This window comes from Argentina silus (assembly GCF_951799395.1).
Source record: "Argentina silus genome assembly, chromosome: 8".
Classification (NCBI taxonomy): Eukaryota; Metazoa; Chordata; class Actinopteri; order Argentiniformes; family Argentinidae; genus Argentina; species Argentina silus.
The window spans coordinates 538,791-565,536 of record NC_139662.1 but is presented as its reverse complement, the minus strand read 5'-3'; the positions used below and the strand labels follow the sequence as shown (position 1 = coordinate 565,536).

At 44.7% G+C, this 26,746-nt stretch overlaps 1 pseudogene across 1 annotated transcript; it reads left to right on the top strand.

The window, feature by feature from the left end:
* The first annotated feature begins 11,575 nt into the window (after positions 1–11,575).
* On the top strand, positions 11,576–26,187 carry LOC310808281 (cytochrome P450 3A27-like; annotated as a pseudogene). Its single transcript has 12 exons — positions 11,576–11,646; positions 11,816–11,910; positions 12,172–12,224; positions 20,739–20,838; positions 20,972–21,085; positions 21,545–21,633; positions 21,744–21,892; positions 22,214–22,341; positions 22,464–22,539; positions 22,728–22,888; positions 25,605–25,824; positions 26,028–26,187. The product of its transcript is annotated as a cytochrome P450 3A27-like (transcript).
* Positions 26,188–26,746: the final 559 nt, after the last annotated feature.

Sequence of the window (26,746 nt, the reverse complement as noted above, 5' to 3'; positions counted from 1 at the left end):
CACAATTTACCCACCTTCTAATGGCTACTTCCAGCATGATAATGCACCATGTCACAAAGCAAAAGTCGTCTTAAACTGGTTTCATGAACATGACAATGAGTTCAGTGTTCTTCAGTGGCCTTCCTTGTCACCGGATCTGAATCCAATAGAACATCTTTGGGATGTGGCACAACGGGAGATTCACATCTTGAAAGTGCACCTGAAAAATGTGCAGGAATTGCGTGATGCAATCATGTCATCATTGACCAGAATCTCAAAGGAATCAATGTCACGAAGAATTGAGGCTGTTTTGAGAGCAAAGGGAGGCTCTACCTAGTATTAGTATAGTGTTCCTAATAAAGTGTTGGGTGAGTGTATATCTAACTATCTTTGTTTTTGCTGGTCTGTAGGATCTATGATGGCCGTCAGCCCGTCCTGTGTATCATGGACACAGCCATGATCAAAACCATCCTCATCAAGGAATGCTACTCCCTTTTCACTAACAGGAGGGTAATACGCTAAATTGAAGTTGTTGTATGGGGAAAAAAACATAAGGGCTCATTAAATAGATAATATCATTGTTATTATAGCATTATTAATATTCGGTTAATTTTGCAGTATATAATCATTGTTATTTTTCTAGAATTTCTATCTCAACGGGCCTCTGTATGACGCCGTGTTTATCGCTGAGGATGATGCATGGAGACGGATCCGCAGTGTCCTGTCTCCCTCCTTCACCAGTGGGCGGATCAAAGAGGTACAGTCCCATCTCTCCTCTCCTTCTTTTATTCATTCCAACAACACAAATAAATGAATGACTAACAACTCTGACGTGTGTGTGTGTGTTTATGTGATTTGTACTATGTGTATAGTGTGTATTCATTGTTGTTTGTTGTTGTGTGAAGCAGCAACTTTAATTGTCTAAGACAAATTTCCATCCGGGACAACAAAGTATATTTAATCTTATCTTAGATAAGTTCAGTGGTCAGATGACAGAGTTTAGAATAATAGTTCATCTTTGGAGTCACTTATTCCTTGACTATATACATAATGTATCCTGTATGAATGTATATTCTCAGGCTATATAAACATTAAAATAATTCCTGTTTCAAACATGATATTAACCCATGTTTTGCACATATTAATCCATGTATCAATCATCATATTTTTCCATGTATCCTTCCCAACTCAGATGTTCGGGATCATGAAGCAGCACTCTGGTAATTTGGTCAGCAATCTGAAGAAGACGGCCGATAACGAAGAGCCCATTGAACTAAAAGAGTGAGTATTTCTCTCCGAGAAGATAAGGTGAATTTGTAATTTCAGTGAACTCCCCCTTTAATTTTGTGGTTGTGGTTCTGGTGGTCAAAGATTTTGTGGTTGTGTTCCAGGTTCTTTGGACCATACAGTATGGATGTGGTCGTCAGCACTTCATTCAGTGTCGACATCGACTCCCTCCACAACCCCTCTGACCCCTTTGTGACCAACATCAAGAAAATGCTCAAGTTTGACATCTTCAGCTCACTGTTCCTCACAGTCGGTACAACTGCCTCCATATAGCTTTCAGTCTCAATCATTTTGTGCTTAATAAATGAAGCTATCGATTTCATTACACTGTGGAAACACTCTATGAGACCACCAGTAGCTCTCTGTCCTTCCTGGCCTACAATCTGGCAACCAGCCCTCACATTATGACCAAGCTGCAGGAGGAGATAGACACTGTTTCCCAACAAGGTAACCCCTCTGCAGACTCCTATATAGTACTATTCATGTGGAACAGGAAATATGATAGTGACAGTATTTTAGAGGGTACTGATGAGTGTGTAACCCCTGTGCACTGCAGACTCCTACAGTATCTATTACTATTGCTTTGGAACAGATGGTTAGATAGGTGACAGTATTTTGCAGTCTGCTAATGTGTCTGTAGCATCCCTGTGCAGACTTCTGCCCAGTATTATTCATTTGAAACAGGAAGTAGATAGGTGTTGTTGGAATCTTCAGAATAGTTAAAAGGCCAGTACCTGAGGACTTGAGGGATCTACAGGGTATATACCTTAAAAGCACGTCTGACATGCAGTGGTGTGCGTGACCATAGGGTGATTTCTAAACTAATACAATTATCTTAAAATAAATTATAAAACGAACAGGTTATCAGTGCAGAGACTTGTATGATATGTGCTCTCCATCTGACTCGTGCTGCTGCAATCTGTATCATTTGCCAATAGCTTTCTTTGGTCGACCAGACAGGAGAGTGTTACAGTAATCAAGGCTGCTAGTAATACAAGCATGCATTTGTCATTCAGTGTCAGCCTGGGAGAGGAAAGGTTGCACCTTTACAGCTGTGTTCTGTAAAGGTCCATGTAATATTCAACCTTTTTAAAAGCTTCCTAAAGGTTGTAATGACTATCTTTAATCGGTAGCGATCAGGGAACGAGATCCCTTGAAATAAATATGTCATTTACAAACGCTGTTTTGGTTCGGAAAACACGCTTTTTAAAATGGAGTGTCCTACCTGGTTTTTGCTCGAATGACTAGTTCTGTGACATCCATATGTCCGCAATGCATTTCACCAGGAAATCAATCAAACTGTTTGACTGGTGCTACAGAGTCGATAGTTGCCCTTAGTTTGGTGTTGAAGCTGGTTAATAAATCATTATCACAGGAGGAAGCTGTTGATGGTGTACTATTCATATTCATCATCATGAATCTCATCTGCTCAGCGACATGGCTAGATAAATAATAGAGGATGCAACAGGAGTAAGACCCTTTGTAATCACTAGGTCCAGGGTGTGGCAGTGGTTATGGGTGAGCCCAGTAACTCGCTGAATAAAGTCCGTAGAATTCAAGAGATTCATCAAATCCATGGCTGTCGAGTCAGTCTCATTGTCCACATGTAGGTTAAAATCACCAATGATAATAATCTTAGCATAATTTGAATGAAAGGTAGATGGGCCTTGGATGAAACCGTGATCTTTACATTTCTCATCCTTGTCATCAGGTGTCTTTATCACTCATTACTGTGCAACAGGAGGCTGATGGAGGTAGAAATGGGAGGACAGCTCATTGTAATTAGAGCTTGACAGACATATCTGATATTGGCCTTAAAGAAATATCGGGGAGTTATTCACCATGTTATATATAATATAGAGGAAACTGGACAGCACTTATTATGGATCATTTAACACAATTACACATGACACAACTGTGTTAACAGAGACACAATACGTCCTGCTCCTGTACATGTTTGTATATACTGTACATTTTCCCCTATGTCTGCTAAGGGCTTCACTGCTTTTTCCACTGTTTATGTGGCACATAATATATTTATATGTAATTGGCCACTTACGTAAATGTGTTATTTTATATGTATGCACTTTATCTTGCATGTTTACAGACTCCCCCCATTCAATTTCACGCATTTCTATTTGGAGTATAAAAGGCACTAGATCACCTGCGGGTATATAAGCTGTGGCTTGCGCTGCGTTCTTCAGTTGGCAGTTAATACCTGAACCAGTAACGACTGAGGACCAGACGACTCACTAGTGTGTTTTCCATTTATTCTTAAGCATAAGCATTAATACAGTTTGTCATTAATGTAGGCTTTCTATTTAGTGTACCGTTAGGCATAGTAGCATATGAAGTTTGTAGTTTGTTAGCGGTAATTGCGCTAGCTTGGTATCCTAAACGAGGACGAGTTAGCACTAGTTTGCCGTTTACGATGAGTGGTTGTTGTCAAATGACACCTGACAAAACATGTCGAAGGGAGTCTGGTGTAACGTTTGCCTGACTCCACTGATACAGATGTATGTGTAGGATTTAATGTTAGAGTTTTTTGTAGTTTACATTTTCTTTGTTTTTCTTCGTTTTCTCCTAACGGTTAAGAGAAGGTAGACGGTTAGAGCCAGAGCCCGAACCGCTGATGAACAGCGCTGTAGTTTACCGCTGCCAAGGCAACCAGGCAGCTCACAGGTTGTACCATATTTCTAAATCATTATTTTGATATAATACTGAAATGTTGATATTATATTGTTATTGTTTTACATTGTAATTTGTATTGTTCCAACTAAGTTAATTGGCAGTTAATACCTGAACCACGAGTATGTTTTCCATTTATCCCCCCCCCTATACTAACCCTAACCCCAACCCCACCCAGAGACCTCTTCATCCCCGCTACCCCCCTTGTACAAGTTCTCTCCTGCTAATACAAATAAAATGAAATAGCCGACTGCCTATGGCCCCTGGTGTGAGCATTGATTACTTTGTCTTATGATGACTGTTGGATAGATGATTCAATTACTTAAACAAATGTATTGTTGTAAGTCGCTTTGGATAAAGGCGTCTGCTAAATGCCATGAATGTAAATGTAAATTACAATGGAGGGCCATGTCCAGAAACGACCCCGAGCCCCTACCACTGATCTATATACCTATATCTATGTCTGTGTTTTGTCTATTAATTAATAATATGATGATGATTAATCCCAACGACGTATATTTTCCAAGAAACAACATGAGCATATCTGTAATCAAATAAATATCTCCTGCGTCATAATGCTGTTGTCTTGATGACGCTGCTAGCAATGACGTAAATTTATGTAAAAGTCACTTTGGTCACTTGAACCTCCAGTTGTTGTCAAATAGCCTTTGCTGGTTGTCATTTGTAATGTGTTAAGCTCATTAGTGGAAATAGATTCAATTACATTTCAACACAATGGAGAAAAACTGGTGGGACCCGCCGCAGGTAAGTTTGCCTTGCTCTATTTTAGTTTAAATAAACGGGAATACTTTATATTAAATTGCCCCAATACTTGGGCCAAATGTCCAAGGACGTAGGATGTATCTTTCGAGAGGGGGTGCTGCCTAAATGTTGTGTAAAGGGCTGTGCCATGGCTGCTGGTGGGCCGGTCGATCTGTGGGCTGCGGGGCCGGTGAGCGACACGATGTGTGGGCTTCGCGCAGATCCACCCTACCTTCATCGAATAAGCACTAGGCCTACAAGCTCCTGTATATTTTCAGCCTACCTCAAGTCCGTGAACTGCCTTCAAGTAAACGCAAAGCTGTAAGAAGCAGGGCTGAAAATTAATCAAATTTAATCAAATCAAGCTCTATCATCCGTGGTGACAACATGTTACTGTACACTTGTTTGTATTCGTATGTTATCGTCCAGTCAAAGTAGCCTACAATTCAAAGCAACATTTCCCCCACAATCAGGACCTAGACCTACTGCAAAGAAATACTCTTAATTGGCTACACTTTGTTGTTAGATCGCTGTGAAGTAATTCATCCGACTCGGCAGACAGTTTGATCCCAACATCAAGTCAAATCGCGGTAATTTCGGTGAGCGCTTAATTCCAAAAACAGCTGTTTGTCAGTGAAAGAGCAGCGTAACAGCCTAAAAAGTGAAACGGGACGAGCTCAATCGTTGTTACAGAGAGAAATGTGGCTGCAAAATCAACCATTTTAAAGATCAACATTAAAACGAGACAGCTTTATAAATAACCTATAGAGGATGGACTATCGAAGAAAGATGATTGACAGAACAATATCAAAATGGTTAATTTGATGTTTTCAGGTAGGCCCTATCTAAAATATAACCAAACATAGTTGGCACTAATAGGTCTTAATCGACAGGACCTTTCCTTAAGTAAGTCGTAAGTTGACTTTGCAAAGGGCCTACAATTACTTACTGTACAGGCCTACATGATTTGCAATATAAATTGTGTCGGATATGTTGAATAAAAGGTAGATGTAGGCCTTTTTTAAAGGCAAAACTAGAGAGCCCCTTTTGGGGAATTGGGAACGCAACAGCCTATTCTTGAGAACATTGTGAGGTACCGCAACCTCTTTGCGAGGGAAGCCTGTTATCTAACGCAATCATATTTCTTGACGTTTCCCTGTCATTGTGTCTGTCATCTCCATCAGGAAGTTTCAAAGCCCTATGCTACTGTATTTGATAACTACCCACTCACCCCATTCAGGATGGCTAAACATAGACAATATGTAAAGATCACTGGAGACAATTGAATGGTTTTATACTCAGAAAAGACAAATACATTCATAGAGACATTCTCGAGACTGCACCTGTAGTGTGTTCACTGTATGTCCACAGGAGTGTAAAGAGGATCAGGCTGCCCTGATGATGGAGGCAGCAGGACCGGCAGCTTTCGCAGCCTACACCCCACTCCCACAGAGGACATCAAGACGGGCCAGGCACACGAGAGAGAGGGCCAGAGTGGCTAAAGAAAGAAAGGAAGAGAAGGAGGGTTGGAGGAGGGAGATGGAGGAGAGAGCGGAAGAGGTGGAGGGAGCCCAAAACCTTCTGCATAAGGTGAAGGAGCACACCGATGCAGAGAAGGAGAGGCTGAAGGAGGAGAGAGAGAGGGTGGACAAGGACAGAGAAATGGTGGACAAGGACAGAGAAATGGTGGAGAGGAAGAGGAAGATAGTCAACCATCTTAAAGATAATATGGAGAGGAAGAGGAAAGTGTTGGATAGAGACACTGAGAAAGTGAATGAATGCAATGCAATACTCAGTCGCATTCAAAAGACGCAGGAAAATAACAAAAAGGATTTGGAGGAGAGGATTGTCCAGTTGGAAATAAAGGCGAAAGAGGTGGAGGAGGTGGAGAAAGTGACAAAGGAGATGGAGGAGACTTTCCAGAGGGAGATGGAAAAAACAAGAAATGAGATGAAGAGGAGAGAGAAGGAGGTGGAGGAGAGAGAGAGGGTGGTGCAGGAGAGAGAGAAGGAGGTAAAGAAGAGCGAAGAGAGATTAAAGATGAGTGAGAAGGAGACCGAAACAATGGAGGTGATGAAGAGAAGGGTAGAAGAGGTTGACAGAGAGATGGAGAGAATCCTGGAGGAGAAAGAAATGGAGGTGAAACAAGTGAAAGAGAGGATGGAGGTGATGAAATGGGCAGAGGAGGAGAGAGAAAAAGACAGGAATGAGAAGAAGAAAGAAAAGGATATTGAATGGATGAGAAAGGAGTTGGAGGTGATGAAGAGAGTAGAGGACGTGGAGAGAGAGAAGGAGAAAATCCTGGAGGAGAAAGAATGTGACGTTAAACGTGTGAGAGAAGAGATGGATGTGATGATAAAGAATATGGTGGAAAGGAGGGAGAGGGAAGTGAAAGAGGAGATGAGGATGAAGACAGAGATGGAGAGAGAGAGGGAGAAGATTGAAAAGGAGAAAGAAAAGGTTATTGAATGGATGAGAAAGGAGATGGAGGCGGGTATGAAGAGAGAAGAAGAGATGGAGAGAGAGATGGAGAGAATCCTGGAGGAGAAAGAAAGGGAGGTGAAACAAGTGAAAGAGAGGATGGAGGTGATGAAATGGGCAGAGGAGGAGAGAGAGAGAAACAGGAGTGAGAAGGAGAAAGAAAAGGATTTTGAATGGATGAGAAAGGAGTTGGAGGCGATGAAGAGAGTCGAAGAGATGGAGAGAGAGATGGAGAGAATCCTGGAGGAGAAAGAATGTGACGTTAAACACGTGAGAGAAGAGATGGATGTGATAAAGAATATGTTGGAAAGGAGGGAGAGTGAAGTGGAAGAGGAGATGAGAAAGATTACAGAAGATGTCGTGAAGTGGATGAAGACAGAGATGGAGAGGGAGAAGGAGAAGATTGAGAAGGAGAAAGAAAACGATATTGAATGGATGAGAAAGGAGATGGAGGCGGGTATGAAGACAGTAGAAGAGATGGAGAGAATCCTGGAGGAGAAAGAAATGGAGGTGAAACAAGTGAAAGAGAGGATGGAGGTGATGAAATGGGCAGAGGAGGAGAGAGAGAGAAACAGGAGTGAGAAGGAGAAAGAAAAGGATTTTGAATGGATGAGAAAGGAGTTGGAGGCGATGAAGAGAGTAGAGGAGGCCGAGAAAGAGATGGAGAGAATCCTGGAGGAGAAAGAAATGGAGGTGAAACAAGTGAAAGAGAGGATGGAGGTGATGAAATGGGCAGAGGAGGAGAGACAGAGAAACAGGAATGAACAGGAGAAAGAAAAGGATATTGAATGGGTGAAAAAGGAGTTGGAGGCAATGAAGAGAGTAGAAGTGGTCGAGAAAGAGATGGAGAAAATCCTGAAGGAGAAAGAAGATGACGTTAAACGCATGAGAGAAGAGATGGATGGGATGATAAATAATATGGTGGAAAGGAGGGAGAGGGAAGTGAAAGAGTTGATGACAAAGATTACAGAAGATGTCGTGAAGAGGATGAAGACAGAAATGGAGAGAGAGAAGGAGAAGACTGAAAAGAAAAGAGTAATGGCGGCGAACCTGGAGTTTGCCAGAGAGAGCATGGAGAGGGCTTTCCATAAAGGGAAACAAAATACAGGTATGCCCTCCATTATCTGCTTACAGTGCATTCTAAGGATGATCCTTTTGGCTTCTCAAATCACCTCAAAATAATTTAGATTTTATCTATACAAATGATAAGACAATTTTTCCCTTTCAGATATTTCAACACAGAGACAATTCTGGAAATCCACAACTAACTGTAAACTATGTTGAGTGATGATGAGTTTAGGAAGAAAAGGTATGTAAAAAATGAATACTCCTGCACACACGATTGTTACCTCTGCTTATTTATTGTGTTGACGTTTCGGTTTATGACCTTTATCAAAACATTTTTATCTGTGAGGTCTGTATTCCTAACACCACAAAAAGACAAAGTGGTGGTGTTTGTGTTTTTTACATTTACAAGTTGAGGAAGAAAAAACATGGCACATGTATGCACATGGGTTAGATTAGAAACAATCTGGGTAAACCTTAATTTGAAGAGGTATGCATGAGGTCTGTTATGTTTTTCTCTATATGCCATAATATTGATTACAATGATCAACATATTTGTACCCTGAAAAGAACCCAAACTGAACAAGTTCCCCATTATAAGTACCTGGGCATTTAGATAGATGATACACTTTTAAAATACATGTTGAAAAAGTGATCAAGAGTTTGTGAGTTAGACTTGTACTTGTTTTGTAAAGAAATGTCTTGCTTCACCTTTGATAATAGGAGGAAGATTGTCTTGGCAACGCTCCTCCCTGTCCGTGATTATGGTGACACAATTTAAAATCACACGACAGCCTCAATTCTTAAACCACTAGACCCGATTTATCACTCTGCTCTGCAGTTCATTTGTAGGCATGTTTTCTGTACCCACCATTGTCTTTTGTATCAGTCTGTGGGTTGGGATTCTTTGACGTTGAGAAGGGCTTATCATTGGATTTCATCTGTATATGAAGCAGTTCTTTTAAAACTCCCATTTTACCTCACATCATTGCTTTTATGGCGACTTAGTGGCGATCAAACTTGCAGCTTGTTACTATTTAATGTGCTACAAGTGATTACAGAATTGAGAAGAACTTTTTAGCTGCTGTGCTCCTCAGATATGGAATGATCTTCAGGCTAGACTGAGGTTGGAGCACTTGGTCCCTTACACTTGTACCATCATCTGCTTTTTAGTGGACAATATATGCAATAAATACCTTTTTTACACAAACATCTTGAATCAGAATGGGTCAGCCCTAGCCTCTTACACAAACAGGGTCACAGTCAATGGGTACAAAACTGGAGCAAACGTGTGTATACCAAGATACTGTACCTCGACTCCTTTCCATTCCAAAAGAAATGTGTCCCTTTCCCTTCACTCAAATGTTGTGGATGACATGTACATAAAGCTACACACTGGTGCAGGTGTGATGTTATGAGAGCTTTAGCATTTAGCATTTCCTGTGTCCAGGCGTTCTATTCACTTCTAATAGGACAAATGAAGGTACACTTGCCTCATAAGGCTCCTACTGACCTCACTTTACACGGACACAGAGGAGGAGAGACTCAGACTCATTAGAAGTTTATTACTGGATCAGTTTACAAAACAAAACAAAACTGCATGGAGCGTACAGTACAGCAGAGCTTGGAGTACCAGACATGAACACACACCTCACATGCACACACACATCGGAGCTGTCACAGTGGTATACCTTGGATCACACACAGACACACACACACACACACACACACACACACACACACACACACACACACACACTCACTCTCTCTCAGGGCTGCATGCGGATAGCTCCATCCAGTTTGATGACCTCTCCATTGATCATGGGGTTCTCAGCCAGTGATGTCACCAGGTGCGCAAACTCTGCAGGGTCTCCCAGGCGCGAGGGGAAGAGCACTTGGCGGGCCAGGAATGAACGCAGGTTAACCCGCCAGGAGAGGAGTGGAGAACAGAACCTAAGGAGAGGGAGAGAGAGGTTGTCTGATATGGAGAGGAAGGGGGGGGTGAGGAGTGTGTGAAAGAGTGCGTATGTATGTGTGTGTGTTTACTGACTGGGTGCGATGGTGACCACACAGATGTCCATGGGTGCCAGGTCTCGGGCGATGAGTAGAGTCATCCCAACAATACCCCCCTTAGAGGCTGAATACGCAGCCTGACCCACCTACAGAGAGAGAGAGTGAGAGTGAAGGAAGGGGCTGTTGAGACAGTGTTTGTGTGTGTGTGTGTGTGTGTGTGTGTGTGTGTGTGTGTGTGTGTGTGTGTGCGTGCGTGCGTGCATGGTTCAATGGAGGTCTTGGCGATCTGTTGGTTCTTGTGTGTGATTGGCTGACGGTACTGCAGCATGTTGACCTCTTCCTCACTGCAGGGTCTACTACAGTTGGAGCAGTCAGAGAGCACAGCCTGGGCCCCTGCAACCAAACATACACCCTGAAATATGGTTTGGACAAAGGATCCCAATGTCAAGATAATATTGCTGTAGGGAAGCTACTCTATGACACAATACCATGTGGAAATGTCAATGATTTTCTAAAGATGAGTGGATAGTGGATAGTGGATAGTGGATAGTGCATAGTGCCTGGTGGGGTCGCAGACTTCAGGCAGATTGTTGACCTAATACGAAACATTAGTACTTTATTTGGACATTATATGATACTTTTGAAGCCCTGAAATAGTGGGAGTATGTTTACAAATGTTTTTTTAAAAACCCATTGAATTAAAGTTGAGAATCTCTACTTTGACCCCATAATATTTGTTTGATTTCAAATCCAAGTGTAGAGCTAAAAGAACAGAAAATGCTTCCTCTTTCCAATACTTATGAAGAGCACTGTATTCACGTTAATCAGTTGCTTCATTACTGTAATATGTGATGTGTTTTGAACTAGTATTTTGAAATACTGTTTTTAGGAGCCAATGATATAAAACAAGTGCATACATGTAAAGAACATAACACATTTTTAGAGGAGTTCAAATATGTAAAATTCAGTATTACTCGAAAGAAAATATTTGCCCAAAAATATTTGCCCCATAGTCCTTCTTGAATCAATGGGTCTGCAAACTATTAAAACCCGATAGGGATTAAACAGGCAGCAACTATTAGCAGGATGTTAAGATAAAGGCCGACAATAACATCACTGAGTGTTGCCCTCTGCGCAGGGATCCTTTCAATCATTCACTAGCCATGGCTTCAACTTCACCTCTCACATACTCTTTCGCCTGTGTTTCATGATCTGAAACACAGGTGTCATGATGGGATAAAATAATCACTTCAGCAGACGTGTCCGGGGTTACTCAGAAGAAGCGATTGAACCTGTAAAGATGGGTTACCTTCCGTACTTCTCCACCGAGACATGGACTCTCCTTGCCTTACTCATCACTCTGATCGTAGTGTAAGAAGTTTTAATAAAAAATATTATTTGTTAGTTAGTTAGTTGTAATAATACATACAAATGATAGTATTGATAATTACAGTTATCTAACAGTTTCAATGATACCTATGACTTGATCGTTTTGCTTTTGTTTCAAGTCAGATTGTTGATTTATATTTGTTCTGACCAGGTATGGATACTGGCCATATGGAATATTAAAAAAACTAGGCATTCCTAGGCATCAAACCCATCCCTTTCCTCAGGACGATGATGGGATATAAGAAGGTTTGTAGAGATTAAGCCCATAAACAACAACATTGTAGACTCATCCATGATGTGTGTTGTTGTGGTGAAAGCCATGGGAGCTGAATATGAATTGTTTTACCCAGAAAAATGGGCAATAAAGCTTTTGAACGAAAACGAAAAGAGAGGAGTGGGAGCCGGTCTGTAGTGGAAAAGGGCCATCATAAACTAAGCCACAGTTCAGGTTTATGACAAGCATTTATGAACTGGCTATTTCTTTGTTTTGTTTTTTGTTCCCAGGGTGGTTTCACCAATTTTGACACAGAGAGCTTCCAGAAATATGGGAAACTGTGGGGGTGAGTCTGCTAAACTGATCCTGGTTATTGTTAACTATGATGGATATATGTATCTCTCAGTGTCTACAGTATACACTCTTAAACCAGGCGGACACCGTGCGATTTTCACAAACACAGACGATCCAACCGACGAAATGGTCTCGTACACCAAGACAAATGATCTGTCTTGATGCAATGTACACTGCCCAAGCAACAATTTCATGCTTCCACATTAATAATTTGAATCTGTTATTGAGCGATTTAAGTTTTAAGCTTTTAAGTATTCTGTAGTATGGTCCCTGTGGGGGGACATGCAGCGTTCGGCCTGTAGAGGGAGCTACAGGACCGTGGCCAGGGTGACGTCGGCGAGGCTCCGTTGCACACCTGTTGCAAATGAAGCCTCGTTGACTAGATGGTTTAAGATGTGTGTGCCTCGGCGTTCGAGGGAGAAGGAGGGCGACTGGAAAGTCGCCGAGTGGCGTGTTACAAACATTGAAATTATTACGAACATTGGAATTATTACTAACATTTTATGAAAATAAACAGGATACTCCCAGAAAACAGTACCTCGACTCCGCCTCTGTGTCACAGACTTGTTACAGTGGCGCCCAACGTGGGGCACAGCGAAGGCGGAGAAAAAAAGGGAATGGAGGCGTTAAGCGCGGCTATCGGAAGGATGGCCCTTATACTGGAGCAGCAGGCCCACCTCCAGCAGGAGCACCAGACCGCGGTGAGGGAGATGGTGACGGCAAGGGCTGAGGACCGTACCCTCCTCCTGGAGCTCGTCAGGGCCCTGATGATGGAGGAGGGGAGCCGGCCCTTTGCCTACGCCCAGCAGCTGCGGGACAGCGCGCGGCGGTGGCTGGACCCAGGGAACAGCTCGTCGGAGGAGGTCGGGGACCGGGTGGTGTTGGAGCAATTCCCCACGGGGCTCCCGGCCCGGACCGCCGCCTGGGTCCAGTACCACCGGCCCCAGGATCTCGCGGCCGCCGTTACCTTGGTGGAGGACCATCTCTCGTTCCCGCCGCAGGAGCCCCGATGACCAACGCCCGGTCCGGCGCCCGGAAGGAGCCATGGTGACGGAGGAGGAGAGACCGGCGCCCGCCCCGAGGACGAGATGGCAGGGGCAGGCATGTCGAGAACCAGCCCTGGCCCCACAGGAAGCACCCCGAGCGACAGGGGGGGTGTGTTGGCGATGCGGACGGCCGGGCCATGTACAGGCGGAGTGCCCAGTGAGGGAGGTGGGGCAGGTCGTCCGCATCGGCGACATACCGGGCCCTCCCCCCGGACCAGGAGCGGCGTATTGTGTTCCGGTAAGGATACAACATGATATGCACCAGGCCTTCTTGGATTCGGGCTGCATGCAGTCCATGATCCAGGAGCGCCTGGTTCGACCGGGGGCATTGTTAAAGGCATCGAGGGTGTTGGTGAAGTGTGTGCATGGGGACATTCACGAATATCCTGTGGTCACGATCAAGATTCATTTTGAAGGGAAAAAGCATAGTGTACAGGCGGCGGTTAGCCCGCGCCTCACGCATCCCCTTATTCTGGGTGTAGATTGGGAGGGGTTTCCTCAAGCGGTAAGCAGGGCTACCGGGGTGCGTGCACGACAGAGAGGGAGGTGTGAGGCGGGTAATGTGTTCTGTGCTGAGGCGGCGCCTCGCGACACTGCCGAGGAGCCGGAGCCGGCGGGGGGGTCTCAACCCGAGATTCCCCCGCCGAACTATCCGTTTCAAGATTCAAGATCAAGATTCAAGATGGTTTTATTGTCATATGCGCAACAGTTACAGAGCAATCGCTGGCAATGAAATTCTTAAGTCTTGGGCTCCTCCAACAGTGCAATAAGAAGTGTAAATAATAAAAATAAAAGAAACAACAACAATAACAATAGTTACCTAAATACAAAACTAAATAAATGTAAATGTAAAATGTAAAAAGTGAAATGTAAACAGACGTTTTTATCCAGATGTCGACTGGTATAAAGTGGCATTTTATAAAGTGGCATGTTATAAAGTGGCATAGTTAAAGTGTCATTGTGGTGAGCTAAGTAGCTCAGGAGTTCAACAGTCTTATTGCCTGTGGGATGAAACTGTCCCTGAGTCTGGTGGTGTGAGACCGGATGCTGCGGTAGCGTCTGCCAGACGGGAGCAGCTGAAACAGTTTGTTGCTGGGGTGATGAGGGTCTTTAATAATCCGGTTAGTCTTCTTCCTGCAGCGCTGAGTGTAGAGGTCCTCCATGGATGGCAGCTCCGTCCTGGTAATGTCCTGGGCAGCTTTCACCACCCTCTGTAATGTCTTACGGTTGAGGGCGGAGCAACTGCCGTACCAGGCGGTGATGCAGCCAGTCAGGATACTCTCTATGGTGCACCTGTAGAAGTTGCAGAGTATCCTGGAGTCCATGTTGAACCTCCGCAGCCTGCGGAGGAAGAAGAGCCGCTGTCTTGCCGTCTTTGTGATGGCGTCGGTGTGGTGAGTCCAGGTCAGGTCCTCGCAGATGTGGACCCCGAGGAACTTGAAGCTGCTGACTCTCTCTACTGCCGTCCCGTTGATGGTGATAGGGGCGTGCCCGGCTCTCTGCCGCTTCCTGTAGTCCACAATCAGCTCCTTAGTTTTGCTGAGGTTGAGCTGGAGGTTGTTGTCCTGGCACCAAGATGTCAGGACTCTCACCTCCTCTCTGTACGCCGTCTCGTCGCCGTCGGTGATCAGGCCGATGACGGTCGTGTCGTCAGCAAACTTGATGATGGTGTTGGAGCTGTGTGTGGCCACGCAGTCATGTGTGAACAGGGAGTAGAGGAGAGGGCTGAGCACGCAGCCCTGGGGTGCGCCGGTGTTGAGAGTCAGGGTGGATGATGTGGCGCCTCCTATCCGCACTGCCTGGGGTCTGCCCGTCAGGAAGCTCAGGATCCAGTCACAAAGCGTGGTGTTGAGCCCGAGGTCCCTGAGCTTCACAGCGAGCTTGGAGGGCACAATGGTATTGAATGCTGAACTGTAGTCAATGAACAGCATTCTCACATATGTGTTCTTCTGGTCCAGGTGGGAGAGGGCAGTGTGGAGGGCGAGGGCGATGGCGTCGTCTGTGGACCTGTTTGCCCTGTATGCAAACTGCATGGGGTCCAGTGAGTCAGGGAGGGAGGAGGTGATGAATGATTTGACTAACCGCTCAAAGCACTTCATGACGATGGAAGTGAGTGCTACTGGTCGGTAGTCGTTGAGGCAGGATGTTTTTGACTTCTTTGGGATGGGGATGATGGTGGACTTTTTGAGACATGTGGGGACCACCGACTGGAGCAGTGACAGGTTGAAAATGTCTGTAAACACACCTGCCAGCTGATCTGCACACACCCTGAGAGCCCGGCCAGGTATGCCATCCGGTCCAGGGGCCTTGTGTGGATTAATCCTTTTGAAGGATTTGCACACATCTGCCCTTGTTATTGCTAGTGTGCAGGGGTCCTGGTCCATCTGTACTTCCTCAGCCGGAGAGTAGCTCTCAAAACGTGCGAAGTAGGTGTTAAGGTCATCTGGAAGAGATGGAGACACTTCCTCAGTCACACTCGTAGTCCCTTTAAAGTCTGTAATTGTCCGGTCCACATGTGCCTTGAGTTGGAGCCCTCAAAGTTGGACTCCATTCTGTCCTTGTATTGTCTCTTAGCAATGTTAATTGCTAGGTGACTTCCCCCTCGAGCAGTCTCGTGACGAGACCCTACGATCGGCCTATGACCAAGTGATAGCGATTGATGGTACTTTGGTACGGCCAGACGCAGTACGCGCCCACCCCTATTTCGCGATTATCAGCGACAGGTTGTACCGAGTAAGTCGTGACTCACATAGCCAGGAGGAAGTAACCCAGTTGTTGGTTCCCCGTAGCCGCCGGGAAATGGTCTTCCAGGCGGCTCATTTCAACCCCATGGCGGGCCATTTAGGTTATGATAAGACACTAAACCGTATAATGGCTCGATTTTATTGGCCGGGAATTCGGGCAGAGGTGCGTAGGTGGTGCGCGAATGTCAGTTGGTAAAGCCCCCTTGCGGCCCTTACCATTGGTCGAGAACCCATTCGACCGCATTGCGATGGATATTATCGGGCCATTTGATCGGTGTACACAGGGATATCGATTTGTGTTGGTCTTGATAGATTACGCAACCCAATACCCCGAGGCAATACCGCTGCGCAATATCTCTGCCAGGAGTGTAGCGCAGGCATTGTTTCAAGTAATCTCCCACGTGGGAATCCCGAAAGAGATTCTCACCGATCAGGGCACTAATTTTATGTCACGCACCCTCAAGGAACTGTATGGCTTGTTGAACATCAAGGCGATTCGAACCAGTGTTTACCACCCGGCCACTGATGGCCTTTGTGAGCGGTTCAATCGGACCTTGAAGTCAATGATCCGGAAGTTCGTACACGAAGATAGTCGGAATTGGCATAAATGGCTAGATCCCCTGTTGTTTGCGGTACGGGAAGTCCCCCAAGCTTCCACCGGGTTTTCCCCGTTTGAATTACTCTACGGGCGTAAGCCTCGGGGTGTCCTAGACCTTCTTAAAGAAAATTGGGAGGAAGGGTTAGAAATGAGATTCAAATACGTCCTGGACTTGCGCACAAAGCTCCACGCCCTAGGGGTTATCTCACGCGAGCATTTGCTGCAAGCCCAGGAGCGTCAAAAGTGACTGTACGACAGGGGAACTAACCTGCGAGAATTTACAGGTGTGGTCACACGTCGCATGGGGGACGTGGATTACGAGGTAGTACGCTCGGACCGGGGGGATAGCTTGCAGGTGTATCACGTAAATCTCCTAAAAAAATGGAACGACGTGGTCACTGTTGCTCTGGCTACAATAATTCCAGAGAGAGATGAGTTCGGTCCGGAAGTCCCAAAATCAAAAGTTAGCACTCCGGTCGGTATTGATAACCATCTCTCTGCTAGCCAGGCCACGGACGTTGCAGATTTGCAAGCTAAGTTCGCGGACGTGTTCTCTCCCTTGCCCGGTCGGACTACGCTTATCGACCACCACATAGAAACGCAGCCGGGTTTAACGGTGCGCACGCGTCCCTATAGGTTGCCGGTACACAAACGAGACATTGTGTGCAGGGAATTGGAAGCCATGCTGGAGCTGGGTGTGGTCGAGGAGTCCCGCAGTGACTGGTGTAGCCCCATCGTGCTTGTCAACAAGCCGGATGGGGCTATACGGTTCTGTGTGGATTATAGACGGGTTAATGCGGTCTCCAAGTTCGATGCCTACCCGATGCCCCGGGTTGACGAGCTCTTGGACCGGCTTGGCACGGCCAAGTATTTCACGACGTTGGATTTCACGAAGGGATACTGGCAGATTCCACTCTCGCCGGTATCCCGGGAGAAAACTGCATTCTCCACTCCGCTCGGGCTATTCCAGTTCACGGTGCTCCCTTTCGGGTTGTTCGGAGCCCCAGCCACTTTTCAGCGCCTCATGGACCCTGAGGTCCCTGAGGCAGGCGGGGCTGACGGCCAACCCGAAGAAGTGCTTGATCGGGCGGAGGGAGATCCGGTATCTGGGGTACCACTTGGGTCGGGGGGAGGTGCGGCCACAGATTGAAAAGACTGCGGCCATCGCAGCCACTCCGCGGCCCAAGACAAAGAAGGAGGTGAGGGCCTTCCTGGGGCTGGCTGGCTATTACCGGCAGTTCGTGCCGGGGTTTTCAGAGCTGGCCAGTCCCTTGACGGACCTCACCCGGAAGGGTGCCCCGGATCCGGTCCAATGGTCGGGCCAGTGCCAGGGGTCGTTCGAGGCCCTTAAGGGAGCTCTTTGTGGAGAAACGGTCCTGTATGCGCCTGATTTTAACCTCCCTTTCTCCCTACAGACGGACGCGTCGGATAGAGGCCTGGGAGCAGTGCTGACCCAGCGGGTGGAGGGGGCTGACCGGCCGGTGCTGTACCTGAGCCGCAAACTATCGGAGAGGGAGGGCCGGTACAGCACGGTGGAGAAGGAGTGCCTGGCCATCAAGTGGGCGGTCGGCGCCCTCCGCTACTATCTGCTGGGTCGCGCTTTCACCCTCTACTCCGACCATGCTCCCCTCCAGTGGCTCCACCGGTGGTATCTCGCGTTGCAGCCCTTCAACTTTTCGGTCGTGCACAGACCGGGGGCGCAGATGGTCGTGGCAGACTTCCTCTCCCGTGCAGGGGGGGGGGGGAGTAGGTTGTCAGCCGTCGTGTCCCCGGCCTGTGTCGGGTGGTGGGGGTATGTGGGGGGACATGCAGCGTTCGGCCTGTAGAGGGAGCTACAGGACCGTGGCCAGGGTGACGTCGGCGAGGCTCCGTTGCACACCTGTTGCAAATGAAGCCTCGTTGACTAGATGGTTTAAGATGTGTGTGCCTCGGCGTTCGAGGGAGAAGGAGGGCGACTGGAAAGTCGCCGAGTGGCGTTGTGTTACGAACATTGAAATTATTACGAACATTGGAATTATTACTAACATTTTATGAAAATAAACGGGATAATCTCAGAAAACAGTACCTCGACTCCGCCTCTGTGTCACGGACTTGTTACAGTCCCAAACACAACTTGTGCGTTGCCAATGTTTGACAACATCCTGGATTCTCATTGGTTGAGGCTCCTATATTGCCTCTGAGCACGTCTCAAACTGCATGAATAAAGAGGAGCCACGACACGTCAGAAGTCAAATCGGAAGTGATTGTGTCTTCCCTCCATGTCATTGAAAGGGCAAAAATGTAATTAAAAAAATAAAGAAAAAAAGGGTTCTAAAAGGATTCTTTGGTTGAATAACTCTTATGGGTTCCATTTGCAGTGCCCTGCATAAGTAATGGGACAAGCATTTTTTCTTCTTTTGCATTATGCAAATGTCCAAATTAAGCACTCATGTTTAGTATTTGGTCCCCAATCCTTTGTATGCAAAAGTGCAAAAGTCTGTGACCCATTGACCCAACCAGACGCTGGGTATCTTCTCTGGTAATGCTCCGCCAGACCTATATTGTAGCGATTGTTGTTTGTTTTTTTAGGATGTTTTGTCCTCCTCTTCAGCAAATTAAATGCATGTTCTATAGGATTCACTTTTTGGCCCTGAATAATTTCCTAGTTGCTATGGCAGTATGTTTTGGGTCATTGTCCTGCTGTATGGTGAAATGCCGTCCAATGAGTTTGGAGCAATTAACTTGTACTTGGACTGACAAGATGTTTCTGAACACTTCCGAATTCATCCTCATCAAAGGAGACGTGAGCCAGTTCCAGTGGAAGCCATACATGCCCAAGGCATAACACCCCCTCCCCCATATTTCACAGATGATGTGGTATGCTGTGAATATTGGGCAGTTCCTTTTTTTCTCCACACTTTCTCCGGTACATGTTTTTCCAGAACTCTGCAGGCTCTTTTAGGTACTTTTTAGCAAACCGTAACCTGGCCAGCCTGTTTTTGTGGCTGAGTAGTGGTTTGCACCTTGCAGTGTAGCCTCTGTAGTTCTGCTGGTGAAGTCTTCTGCGGATGGTAGTCTCTGACTCATTGACGTCTACCTCCTGGAGAGTGTTCCTAATCTATGGGGCAGTTTTTATTTTATTTTATTTTTTATTATGGTGAGCATTCTTTGGTTATCCACTGGAAGTCTTCCTTGCCATTTGCGATTTCTTAGCTCACCAGTGCTTTCTTTCCTTTTAATGAAGTTCCAAACTGTTGATGTTGGTAGGTTTAAGGTTTTAATGTTTCATTTTTTTCTGATATTTCAGCATCATAATGGCTTCCCTGACTTTCAATAACATCTCTTTGGTCCTCATGTTGACAAGACACCAATAGCAGACTGCACAAATTATGTGACGGAACACACCTGTCAAGCCAATTGTCCCATCACTTTTGTGTAGCCTAAAATAGCGGGATTATGCATAAAAGTGTTGTAATTTCTGAATGATAAACCAATATGTACACAAATAACATCAAATAAAAGATGAGAATCTCTACATTCTCATTTCAACTCCAAAAAGAAGAAAAAATGCTTCACTGTCCCATTACTTTCGCACGGTACTGTATAACCTTCTGTGGAAAAGGGTTCTACATGGAACCCAAAAGGTTTCTTCAAAGGGAGAGTGGAAGAAGAACCCTTTTTGGTTCTAGGTAGCACTTTTTTTCTAAGAGTGCAGGATCTGTGATGGGTCTGTCTGTCTCTATCTACGGTATATTCGCTTGAATGCCACAGCCTATTTGAGTGTTGTTGCTGACCATGTGCATCCCTTCATGGCCACAATTGACCCATCTTCTAATGGCTACTTCCAGCATGATAATGCACCATGTCACAAAGCAAAAGTTGTCTTAAACTGGTTTCATGAACATGACAATGAGTTCAGTGTTCTTCAGTGGCCTTCCCAGGATCTGAATCCAATAGAACACCTTTGGGATGTGGTAGAACGGGAGATTCACATCTTGAAAGTGAACCTGAAAAATCTGCAGGAATTGAGTGATGCAATCATGTCATCATGGACCAGAATCTCAAAGGAATGTTTCCAACATCTTGTGGAATCAATGCCACGAAGAATTGAGGCTATCTTTGTTTTTGCTGGTCTGTAGGATCTATGATGGCCGTCAGCCCATCCTGTGTATCATGGACACAGCCATGATCAAAACCATCCTCATCAAGGAATGCAACTCCCTTTTCACTAACAGGAGGGTAATACGCTGAATTGAAGTTGTTGTATGGGGAAAAAAACATAAGGACTCCTTAAATAGATAATATCATTGTTATTATAGCATTATTAATAGTAGGTTAATCTTGCAGTATATAATAATTATTATTTTTCTAGAATATCTATCTCAACGGGCCTCTGTATGACGCCGTGTTTATCGCTGAGGATGATGCATGGAGACGGATCCGCAGTGTCCTGTCTCCCTCCTTCACCAGTGGGCGGATCAAAGAGGTACAGTCCCATCTCTCCTCTCCTTCTTTCATTCATTCCTTTATACAACACAAATAAATGAATGACTAACAACTCTGATGCGCGCGCGTGTGTGTGTGTGTGTGTGTGAGAGTGTGTGTGTGATTTGTACTATGTGTATAGTGTGTATTCATTGTTGTTTGTTGTTGTGTAAAGCAGCAACTTTAAGTAATTAATCCAAGACAAATTTTCATCCGGGACAATAAAGTATATTTGATCTTATCTTCGATAAGTTCAGTGGTCAGATGACAGAGTATAGAATAATAGTTCATCTTTGGAGTCACTTATTCTTTGACATAATGTATCCTGTATGGATGTATATTCTCAGGCTATATAAACATTAAAATAATTCCTGTTTCAAACATGATATTAATATATGTTTTGCACATATTAATCCACGTATCAATCATGATATTTTTCCATGTATCCTTCCCAACTCAGATGCTCAGGATCATGAAGCAGCACTCTGGTAACTTGGTCAGCAATCTGAAGAAGACGGCTGATAACGATGAGCCCATTGAACTAAAGGAGTGAGTATTTATCTCCGAGACGATAAGGTGAATTTGTAATTTCAGTGAACTCCCCCTTTAATTTTGTGGTTGTGGTTCTGGTGGTCAGAGATTGTGTGGTTGTGTTCCAGGTTCTTTGGACCATACAGTATGGATGTGGTCGTCAGTACTTCATTCAGTGTCGACATCGACTCCCTCCACAACCCCTCCGACCCCTTTGTGACCAACATCAAGAAAATGCTCAAGTTTGACATCTTCAGCCCACTGTTCCTCACAGTCGGTACAACTGCCCCCATATAGCTTTCAGTCATTTTGTGCTTAATAAATGAAGCTATCGATTTCATTGATTAGACTGACATAAACCACACTGCCAATGGTTTGCGCTCTACTCATTTGACAAACACATGGGCCTTGTCCAGAACCAACCTCTAGTTCCTAAATGCTGGACACTTGGAGATCTGAGTGGATTGGATACAGAAGTGTCTAGGGATAGAGCCTAGGAGTTGTTTCTGGACAGGGCTGTGCATTGAATAGGATTGGAGTCACGTATCATGGTATTTCCTGTTCCTGTTTGTAACCGTGGCATTTCCTGTCCGTCCAGCATTCTTCCCCTTCATGGGTCCTGTTATGGCAAACAAGGAGGTATCCCTATTCCCTGCCTCGGTCACAGATTTCTTCTACGCTGTCTTTCAGAAGATCAAGTCCAATCGCGTGGCTAGCACCAGGAAGGTATGTAAATATATCTGATCAAATATACGATCTTCAGCCAGTATTGTGTAATACAATTGTAGAGATTTGGTAGCATCTGGTAGTTCTCATGTGATTTTGATCTGACGTAAGCCTGCTTCCAGAGTCGGGTAGATTTCCTGCAGCTGATGATAGACTCGCAGAAAGACTGCAACTCAAAGGGAGAGGAGCAGAGTAAAGGTGCCTGCCTTAAACACACACACACGCACACACACACACACACACACACACACACACACACACACACACACACACACACACACACACACACACTGTATACTAGCATCTAACACACACACATACAGTACCTGCCTCAAACACCTATACCTACAAACACACCTACCACCCCATTTCTCCCATCATCATAGGATTGAGTGACCATGAGATCTTGTCCCAGGCAATGATGTTCATCTTTGCTGGCTATGAGACCACCAGTAGCTCTCTGTCCTTCCTGGCCTACAATCTGGCAACCAACCCTCACATCATGACCAAGCTGCAGGAGGAGATAGACACTGTGTTTCCCAACAAGGTAACCGCTCTGCAGACTCCTATATAGTACTATTCATGTGGAACAGGTGATAGTGACAGTGACAGTGTGATAGTGACATGATAGTGACAGTGTTTTAGAGGGTACTGATGAGTGTGTAACCCCTGTGCACTGCAGACTCCTACAGATGGTTAGATAGGTGACAGTATTTTGCAGTGTGCTAATGTGTCTGTAGCATCCCTGTGCAGACTTCTGCCCAGTATTATTCATTTGAAACAGGAAGTAGATAGGTGTTGTTGGAATCTTCAGAATAGTTAAAAGGCCAGTACCTGAGGACCTGAGGGATCTACAGGGTATATACCTTAAAAGCATGTCTGACATGCAGTGGTGTGCATGACCATAGAATGATTTCTAAACTAATACAATTATCTTAAAATAAATTATAAAACTAACAGGTAATCAGTGCAGAGACTTGTGTGATATGTGCTCTCCATCTGACTCGTGCTGCTGCATTTTGTATCATTTGCCAAGAGCTTTCTTTGGTCGACCAGACAGGAGAGTGTTACAGTAATCAAGGTTGCTAGTAATACAAGCATGCATTCGTCTCTCAGTGTCAGCCTGGGAGAGGAAAGGTTGCATCTTTACAGCTGTGTTCTGTAAAGGTCCATGTAATATTCAAGCTTCCTAAAAGCTTCCTAACGGTTGTAATGACTATCTTTAATCGGTAGCGATCAGGGAACAAGATCCCTTATAATAAATCCCTTATGAATAAATATTTCATTTACGAACGCTGTTTTGGTTCGGAAAACACGCTTTTTAAAATGCAGTGTCCTACCTGACATTCGGTTTGCATATAAACATGTTGTGAGTGCCAGGGGTGTTCTAGGGGAGTAGACTGACCTTTCTCTGGTGGCTGCCTCTCCCAATCGTGTGCGCATGCAGAAACACAACAGCTAATGTCCAACACTGCAAGTTCATTTTGGGGGGATATATTAATATTAGGGAGGATGTTGTTGTTTGGACAACGTCAGACAGAATTTCTCCACGATGGCAGATTTCCGGCAAACTTACTTACTCTTCTTTAAGTGATTCAAATATGTTTTAGTCACATTCTTGATATGGGTTTCAAAATTAAGATCTGAGTCAATGGTAACACCTTGTTTTTTTGCCTGGTGCTTAGTGTTACTGTAAGTAGTGTCTTTAAGTGTGCAGACAGTTTGACCAGGACAAGGACAAAGAGCATTTTGGCATCAGCATTAATTAATTAATTAATTCTAAGGTCATTAAGAACCTAGTTAATAACTTAACAACATAGTGCTATCTCAGTGCTATGATCGGCACAAAAGCCAGATTGGAACATGTCAAAGGTACAGTTGGGAATAAGGAGATTATTTAACAGTTTGAACACCTTTTTTGCTTAAAAAGGGAAGGTTGGAGATTGGCCTAAAATCGCTAAGGACTGAAGAGTCTAAGTTACTTTTCTTCAGGAGGGGTTTCACCATGGTAGTTTTAGGTGCAGATGAACAGACCCCCACTTTGCTGAGCATTTCTGTATGACCACTGCAAAAGAGTTCATAGTGCTTCCATGTGGTGGAAGGTGGGGTAACAAGTCATCAAACACATCTTCTCCTCACCTAATATTGGTTCTCTTATCTCAGAAGTATGTTGCAAATTCCTCACATTTGTAGGTGGAGAGCAGATCACCAGGTGTCTTGTGGGCGGGATTTATAAGGCTGTCAATCGTTGAAAAGAGCACTGTTTGAGTTGTTATGATTCATTATCAATTTTGAGAAATGATCCCGTCTGTCTTGGCGTTTTTTTATTGCCTTATTAAAAGCAGAAAGATGCTCTCGAAGAATATCAAGGTGGACCTGCAGTTTTTGTCCGCTCAGACTTTCTGCAAATTCTTTTAAATTTGGCCACAGCCTTTTTCAGTTTGACTGGTGCTAGAGTCGATAGTTGCCCTTAGTTTGGTGTTGAAGCTGGTTGCTAAATCATTATCACAGGAGGAAGCTGTTGATGGTGTACTATTCATATTCATATTCATCATGAAATTCTCATCTGCTCAGCGACATGGCTAGATAAATAATAGAGAGAAAATATATTTTTTCCCCACTTCTAATAGACTGACATGCATTCATGTTTAGCCAGGTTTCAGATAAAAACATTACAGTGCAGCTTTCGCTCTGAGATAAGATCAATAAAGGTTTTGCCAGATAGGGACCTAATATTCAAAAGCACCATGGTAATGTTCTCTGGGCTGTTCGGTGCTGCCCGGCCACAGTTAATGGAATGGATACCAAGTTATTCACATTTGAACCACCTGACAGTTTTCTTGTAGTCTGTCGACTGTGATAGGAAATAATAGACTGTAGCACATTCAGTATTCCAAGCAGTCAATCCACTAAAAGCAGCCCAGTTTAGTGGCATTTTGACTTCTGATTGATCCTTGTGTACATCTATCATTTACATTGTTCAGTGGAATCTAAATGTATTTTCTTCTAACTATCAAGATAACATTATTTAGTGATTTCTTTTTGTACACACGTACATTGAAAGTAATGGCGTTCTGTATGCGGGTGTCATGAAATTAGGCTATGCAGATTAGAATAAGTATAGTACTGTGTTCATTTCCCCCCCAAAAAACACAAAAAACTAACAGCTCTTCAGATTTGTGACGAAAAAGAGTTAGTTCTGGGCTACGGCTACGTGAACGACCAATCACTAGTGCTCATGTGAGTGTAATATCCCTGTGCAGGCTCCTATCCAGTACGAGGCTCTGATGCAGATGGACTATCTAGACAGCGTGATCAACGAGTCTCTCAGGTTGTACCCCATCGACTTGAAAGAGTCGCCAAGAAATCTGTTGAGATCAGCGGCATCACCATCCCCAAGGGTATGGTCGTCATGATACCCATCTGGACCTTGCACCGTGACCCCGATGTGTGGGAAGACCCAGAGGAGTTCAAACCAGAGAGGTAATGGGCCACATCTTAACCACAACCACAATATCAATCACAACAGCAACGATAAGAGCAGTGTTCCACAAACAACCATAAAACAAACCTAAATGCGACGACCAAACACAAACAGGTTTCTTCAACCATGTATAACCATCATATTACTGTGATTTAATTGATATGTTCTTTAACCCCTCCTCCTCTGAACTCTCCGTGTGTAGGTTCAGTAAGGAGAACAAGGAGAGCATCGACCCATACACCTACATGCCGTTCGGGTTGGGCCCACGGAACTGTATCGGGATGCGATTCGCTCTGGTATTGATGAAACTGGCGATGGTGGAGATTCTACAGAGGTTCAAGATTCAAGATTCAAGATTCAAGATATTTATTAGTCATATGCACAGTAAAACGACAGACGGTTCAACTTCACCGTCTGCAAAGAGACAGAGGTGAGACAAAATAATGATAGAATGATTGTAAATATAATTTTGTACCTATGACTTTGTTGCGTTTCTATATGTAGCAGAGGTGATTTTGGAATCACACTCGCGTGATGAGGTAGCCCTGCCTGAGACATGTAAACTGAAGTGTCGCCCTCAGACCTTGAGGATGTCCTCTTGGCTTAATAGTAGCGTTTGTGTCTTCCACATGGGAGACCCGGGTTTGAACCCCCATACTACAATTCTGTACTTGCGTACTGCATGAGTATGTACTCCCCATTTAATTTCCCAGATTGCATTTTTCAGTACTAGGCGCCAATCATCCTCAGTATAGGCTACCTACTAAATGATGGAAGTGTGAGATTTAAAAAAAAAGCTATTTGTATTTCTGCAAAACTCCCTCGAGACTTCATAGGGCCATTTTAATGTATGTCGACCCAAGAGAGGTTGTCCAGGAGTTTGAGTTTATTTGAATTTATAGTGCAATGCTACCCGAACGT